At 37.7% G+C, this 7625-nt stretch overlaps 1 long non-coding RNA gene across 2 annotated transcripts in view; it reads right to left on the bottom strand.

Moving 5' to 3' along the window:
• Nucleotides 1-4797: 4797 nt before the first annotated feature.
• Nucleotides 4798-7625, bottom strand: part of LOC125921275 (uncharacterized) — a 16840-nt gene continuing 14012 nt past the window's right edge. Inside the window, exons 4-7 of one of the 2 annotated variants that reach the window (XR_007457363.1) lie at nt 6214-6360; nt 5794-5906; nt 5240-5291; nt 4798-5090 (exon numbers count right to left, since the gene is read on the bottom strand). This is a non-coding gene — a long non-coding RNA (uncharacterized LOC125921275). The remainder of the gene's footprint in view (nt 5091-5239; nt 5292-5793; nt 5907-6213; nt 6361-7625) is intronic. The other variant, XR_007457364.1, reaches the window with a different exon arrangement.

The raw sequence follows: 7625 nt of genomic DNA, 5'->3' as shown, positions 1-7625 counted from the left end.
TAAAAAAAAATTTTTTTTTTTTAAAAAAGAAAATTGCAAGGAAAATGGGGCGCCTGTGTGGCTCAGCTGGTTAAGCCTCCGGCTTCAGCTCAGGTCATGATCTCACAGCTCGTGGACTTGAGCCCTGCGTCAGGCTCTGTGCTGACAGCTCAGAGCCTGGAGCCTGCTTCAGATTCTGTGTCTCCCTCTCTCTCTGTTCCTCCCCTGCTCTCACTCTGTGTCTCTCTCTCTCTCTCAAAAATAAAGATTAAAAAAAATTTTTTTTAAAAGAAAATTTCAAGGAAGAAAACATACATTTACAATATTGTAATTTATTTATTAAAAAATATCCGTGTATAGGTGGACCCCACAGTGCAAAAGTTCCTTGCTTCAGGCTACTGATGTGCATCCTGTCGCTACACTTTGGCTCTTTCTAAAATGTCATAAAATGGAAGGTTAAAGTATATGGTTTTTGGAGTCCTCCTTCTTTTGCTTACCATAGTGCTTTTAAAATTCAATTCCATTCTTGCATCTACCATTAGCTTGTTCCTCTTTATTGCTGAGTAGTACTCCATTGGGTGAATATACAACAGTTCATTTCTCCATTCACCTGACAGACATTTGTGCTGTTTACAGGTTTTGTCTATTTTGAATAAAACTGTTACAAACTTTATGTAAAAACATTTATTCAGAATATGTTTTTATTTCTCAAGGATGAATATCCAAAACTGCAATGGCTGGGTCATATGGTAGATGTATGTTTCACATTATAAGGAAATAGCAAACTATTTTCCAAAGTGGCAACGGCATTTTGCTCTCCCCCTAGCAATTGACAAGCAGGCCGGTTGTTCCACGTCCTCTGTGGCACTTGGCACAGACAGTCTTTTAAAAAAAAATTTTTTTTTTTAAGTTTATTTATTATTGAGAGACAGAGCATGACCATGGGAGGGGCCGAGAGACAAGGAGACACAGAATGGGAAGCAAGCTCCAGGCTCTGAGTTGTCAGCACAGAGCCTGATGCGGGGCTTGAACTCACAGACCATGAGATGATGACCTGAGTCAAAGTCAGATGCTTAACTGACTGAGCCACCCAGGGGCCCCTCTCAAGCAGTTTTAATTTCAATTTCCTTTAGGACAACTGATGTTAATCATCCTTTCATATGTTTATTTGCTATACCTATATCTTCTTTGGTAAAAAGGGTCTTACTAAATCTTTGTCCATTTTTTTTTAACTGGGTTGTTTGGATTCCTAATACTAAGTTTTAACAGTTCTTTAAATATTCTGAATCCAAGTCCTTTACCCAATATATGGTTGACAAATATTTTCTCCCAGTCTGAGGCTTGTGTTGCCATTTTCTTAACAGGGTTTTTCAAAGGGCAAAACGTTTCATTTTCATGAAGTCCAATTTATCAATCTTTTTCTTTTATAGTTTCTACTTTTTTGTGCTTTATCTAAGAAATCTTTACCTAAGCCAGGGTCGCAAACATTTTCTGTTTACTTCTAGAAATTTCATATAGTTATAGCTTTTATATGACAGTATGACCCATTTTGGGTTCCTATTTATATATTATATGAGGTCAAGATGAAGGTTCATTTTTTTTTCCCATATAACTATCCAATTGCTTCCACTCCATTTGTTGAAAAGACTAGATTTTCTCCAGTGAATTTTCACAGCACCTTGTTGAAAATCAATTGAACATGTATATATGTGTCCATTTCTGAATTTTTCCTTCCATTTCATTGCGTTATATGTCTATCTTTATGACAAATCCACACTACCTTGATTACTGTAGTTTTACGTAGTGAGTTTGGAAATTAGGTACTGCGCATTCTCCCCTGTTACTCTTCTCTGCAAAAATGGCTTTGGTTATTCTAGGTTTTTTGAATTTCTATAAAAATTATAGAGTGAGCTTGTGAAAGAAGCTGTAAGGAGCCTACTATGATTTTGATTAGAATTGTTTTGTATCTACAGATCAATTTCAGGAGAATTGACATTGTAACAATACTAAGTCTTCAAATTCATAAACCTACTCATATTACTCTATTTCTTAAATCTTTTTTAAGCATGCATAAGCATATATATACATATAAGATATATACATAGGCATGTATAATCAAATACAATAGAAATCACTTTTTAATATTTTATTTTTTTTCTGAGAGAGAGAGACAGACAGAGCATGAGTGGGGGAGGGGCAGAGAGAGAGAGGGAGACACAGAATCCAATACAGACTCCAGGCTCTGAGCTGTCAGCACAGAGCCCGACACGGGGCTTGAACCCACGAACCGTGAGATCATGACCTGAGCTGAAGTCAGATGCTTCACCAGCTAAGCCACCCAGGCGCCCCTATGACACAAGTCATTTTAAATGAACTGTTACCTATTAGATCAATTAAAAATAAGAAAAATAAGTTTTTATTTTACCTTCATGTATTCCTTCTTCAGTATTTTCCTTCCTCAGTATTCTTGTTTAGATCCAAGTTATCGATCTATGTACTATTTTTCCTCTCTCTAAAAAACTTCTTTTAACATTTCTTGCAAGGTAGGTATACTGGAAACACATTCTCTCAATTTCTGTTTGTCTGAGAAAGTCTTAATTTCTCCTTCACTTTTGAAGGATAATTTCACAGGGTACAGAATTCTAGGTCAATTTTTTTCCTCAATATTTTAAATATTTCACTACACTCTCCTTGCTCTCATGGTTTCTGAGAAGTCAGATATAATCTTGTTCTTTTATAGATAAGATTTCTTCCCCCTCCGGCTTCTTTCAGAATTTTTCATTATCTTTGATCTTCTGTAGTTTGAAAATAATATGCCTATGTGTAGCTTTTTGGCATTTATCCTGCTCGGTGTTTTCTAAGCTTTCTGGATCTGTGGTTTGATGCCTGACATTAATTTGGGAAATTTTCTGTCACTATTGCTTAAAATATTTTTTCTGTTCCTTTCAATCTCCCTTCCCTCCTGGTACTACCATTATTTGTATTTTATACCTTTTGTAGTTGTCCTATAGTCCTTGGATATCCTGTTCCGTTTTTTCCAGTCTTTGTTCTCTTTGCTTTTCAGTCTTGAAGGACTCCACTGAAATTGCCTCTAGCTACAGATTCTTTCCTCAGCTGTATCCAATCTACTAATAAGCCCATCAAAGCAATCTAAATTTCTCTTAGTGTTCCTCATCTCTACCATTTCTTTTTGGTTCTTTCTTACGACTTCGATGTCTCTGCTTACATATACCATCTGTTCTTGCATAAAATCTATTTTATCCATTAGCTTCCCTTAACATAACATAACATAACATAACATAACATAACATAACATAACATAAAAAAATAAAATAAAATAAAATAAAATAAAATAAAATAAAATATCATAATCATTTTAAATCCTTGGTGTGATAATTCCAACATCCCTGACATGTCTGGTTCTGATGCTTGCTCTGTCTCTCAAGTGTGTTTTTTGCCTCTTGGTATGCCTTGTGATTTGTTCTTCATAGCTGGATATGATGCACTGGGTAGAAGGAACTGCTGTAAATAGGCCTTTAGTAATGTGGTCATGAGGTGTGATGGGAGGGAAAGATTTCTACAGTCCTGTGATTAGGTCTTAGTCTTTTCGTGAGCCTGGGCCTCTTGACTTTGAACTTCACATGCGTTTCTTGGTTTTTTCTTCCCCACCTGAGGTGGGACAAGACTGCTACAGCCAGCTAGAACTCGTGCTCTCCCTTTCCCCCAGTCAGTCTGAAAAATACCCCAGCAAGTTAAGCTCTGGTTAACTAGTTTCCCCTGAGTGCAGACCTTGTTAAGAACAGAGTACCCAGGCATATTTCAAAATGATTCCTTTTCCCTTCTGCCTGCCAGAATCACAAGGGGACTTTTCCTGGATATTTACTGTGGGAAAGTAGTCTAACTCCTAGAGATAAATCTCATAGAATTATGAGATCCTCCCCTATGACTGGGGTCCTCCTGGAGTTTTTAACTCTCATACTTGTCCACACTGAGCCTCCAGCAGTTTGTCAATTATAGTTCAGGGTTTCCTACCCCGGCACTGGTTCCTGTGCTGCTTTCTAGTCATGACTCCCTGCATTTGCATGTCTGCCTCACAAGTCTTGGGTGTAGTAACTGGCCCTGTGTCCTGTGTCCTCCCCTCTTCTATGGATCTAAGAAGAGTTGTTGATTTTTTGCTCATTTAGCTTTTTACCTGTTGTTAGGACAGAGTGGAGACTTCCAATATCTTTACTACAGAACCATAAACTGGAAGTCTCTTAAGTCTTAAAAATTTTTCTCGGGGCGCCTGGGTGGCACAGTCGGTTAAGCGTCCGACTTCAGCCAGGTCACGATCTCATGGTCCGTGAGTTCGAGCCCCGCTTCAGGCTCTGGGCTGATGGCTCAGAGCCTGGAGCCTGTTTCCGATTCTGTGTCTCCCTCTCTCTCTGTCCCTCCCCCGTTCATGCTCTGTCTCTCTCTGTCCCAAAAATCAATAAACGTTGAAAAAAAAATTTAAAAAAAAAAAAAAAATTTTTCTCAGCAAATATTTTTCAGTACACTAAAAATATATTCAATATGTACAGATTTTGTGTGTAAATGTTTTCCATAAATATTTTATATTTACTCTAAATGATTTTATATTTTTGATGTTATTTTAAAAGGCATTATTAATTTCAAGTCTGATACTTTTGTTGCTAATATAGGGAAATACAATTTATTTTTGTACATTTTGTACATTTTGACCTTATGTCCTATAAGCCCATAAAATTACTTAGTTGTTCTAATAGCTTTTTAATAGATTTATTAAGATTTTCTATGGAGACAATTATGTCATCTGGGAATACAGTTTATTTCTTTCCCAATATATGTTATCTGTTACTTCTTTTTCCTGTCTTATTGCACTGGCTATGACTTCCAGTACAATGTCAAATAGATGTGGTGAAAGTGGTCATGCTTTCCCTTATTTCCCAACCTAGAGGGAAATTATTCAATCTTTCACCAGTAAATATGATGTTAACTGCAGGTCTTTCATAAATGCTCTGTCAGGTTGAGGAAATTCCATTTATCCCTGGTTTCCTGAGAGTTTTCATCACATGTTGTTGTATTTTCTCAAATGTTTTTTTCTGTATCTACTGGGATGAATAAATTTTATTTCTTTGTTAGTCTTTTGCAATGGTGAATTATAGTGATACATTTTAAATAATAAACTGACATACTGCTTTATTTCAAACTGAAATGGCCCATATATCAATAGGACAATGGTTTAAAAAATGTGACTTACATACATACACTTCTTTATTCTCTATTGTATCAGCAACAAGAAGCCAAGAAATCTAAAAAATACAAACAATATATATGGGGAAATCACAGGAAAGGAAACCCCAGGTTATTGATGAGTTTATGATTTTTTTTTTTTTTTTTACCTCACTGGTAACCAGAGATTGTACAGTGAAAAAAAAAATGCCATGTTTTATCCAGTGATCTCAATAGTCATGAGCTTCTGGTTACTTCCCCCTCAGGAGGACACAATATTTGATGCCATGATAAAACACCCATTTATTGACAAAAAATTAAACAATTACTATCTAATGCCTGGCTGAGAAAAGAGTAACTGGTGTTGCTGTGTTTGAGGGGGCACACAGCAGACATGATTGACAAGCAGCGGCCCCACACCTTCGTCCTTACCTGGAAGAAACTCTTACACAATCCAAGGACAAGGATAACCATGCAAGAATGTTTATCACTGTGTTGTTTGTGATAGTTATGGCACTGAGACCCTGCATCTACTGAATAGAAGTTTTTCATGGGAGCTTGTGGAATGAATTGCTTACTTACTTGGATCCATTCCTCCATTGCCCTGCTTTCTGGTCTACACGGCATGGCTCCCTCTTCCCAACACTCTCAGATCACTCACTGTCCTAGAACAAATTCGCCATTCTATGTTCACTCTAAAATATGTGAAATAATAATAATTAATATTTCATGATTAATAGTTTGCTTTCCTTCTTGGAAATTTGATGAGCTTTTGAGGAATCACTTGGTCAGCCTGAGTCTGTTAATAAAAGATGCCCAAAGAAATTTATGCTGAAATTTATTTTTCACCCTGTAAAGTTTTGCACTGCAAGAAGAAGCAGTCCAACATCTTTGAAACTATGGGTATTTCCCTTAGAATTTCAATGATGAAGGTGGCACCTCTCCCACTGAAACCATTAGTAAAAGGCTTGCTCAGCATTTCATGCCTTTATCCTCTCTTACCTCCTTCCTCAGGTCAGGTGCTCAGATTCAGATGGAAAGTAAGCCAATGCGAAACAATAATGTATTTTCCAAAGGTTTCTCTTCCTTTTTCTGTCAGTGGGCTGACTTGGCATTTTGTTGGCAGCCTTCAAAGCACTTCACACTTCCCTGGAAAGTGTTGAAAGCTTATAAGTTCTCAGCACATATAATAAATAGGTTTTCAAAACAATCTCTTTTAAAATTGCCAACAATATATAGACTGGGTGAGACACTGTTTCTTCTCTGCTGGTTTTCCCTGGGAGATATTACCAAATAATTATAAAGACCATAGGGATTGAGGTAGCAGTTCAGCCACGATAAATCACTGAAGTTCTGTGACAGGCTTGTCATTGCACAAAGAAAAATATGTTCCAGAAATGACAATACACTGACATGAAATTACTTCTCTCAAGCTGGTTTTAGGTCTAGAAGTTCAAAATTTTTGGTCAGATCAGGTGTGGTGAATACCTACAGCTTTTGCCCCACCCTCACCCCCACCACCCATTTGCCACTCTGCTCCTCACTAATGCCTGCCTCCCTCTGGAGAACTAGCCCCTCCCACACTCAGACCCCATCCTCTGAGTGGAGCCAACCCCAGCTCCAGGGTTGAACATAAAACTTGAGTCTAAGCCAATCAGCACACTGCATTTCCATGGCCCTAGCCATTTGCTTAGGAATGGTCACATGACCCAACAAGAGCCAATAAAAATGTAGTTAAGTTTCGGGAAAACAGGTATTTTCATTTCTGGATTTAAACTGTGGGGAGGAAAGCATTGGAGATTTGTTCCCACCATCATGTTATACCACATGAAACCTGAGGCTCTAGTCAAGACAGAAAGAGGCAGAACAGAGATGTGGAAAGAAACTGAGTCCTTAAATTCAGCAATGTCTGAAACTATAACTGTACGGTCCTGTTAAATGAAACAATTTTTTTCTTTTTTCTACTTAAGCAGGTTTTTTTAAAGCTTATTTATTTATTTTGAGAAAGAGAGAACCAGAAAGGATGGGCAGAGAGGGGGGTTGGCCGAGGATCTGAAGCAGGCTCTGTGCTAACAGCACAGAGCCAGATGTGAGGCTCAAACTCACAAACCCTGAGATCACGACCTGAACCAATGCTTAATGGACTAAACCACCCAGATGCCCATAGCAGGTTTTGATATGATATTCTTTTACTTCAAAATTAAACCAAACAAAAACCCTCAGAGTTCCACCATATACCCTGATTTTAGGTTTGAAAAATATATTCAGTGTAGGTAAAAGTATAAATTAAGTGATGTGATAAAGAGCCTGTATTTCTACATTTCCCAAAGCAGCAAGCACATCCTGGCCACACTCTAGCTTTCCAAGATGGGGTGTGTGTGTGTGTGTGTGTGTGTGTGTGTGTGTGTGTGTGT

This window comes from Panthera uncia, chromosome C2, assembly GCF_023721935.1.
Source record: "Panthera uncia isolate 11264 chromosome C2, Puncia_PCG_1.0, whole genome shotgun sequence".
NCBI lineage: Eukaryota > Metazoa > Chordata > Mammalia > Carnivora > Felidae > Panthera > Panthera uncia.
The sequence above is the reverse complement of the archived record's forward strand: the minus strand, read 5'-3'. Positions and strand labels throughout refer to the sequence as shown.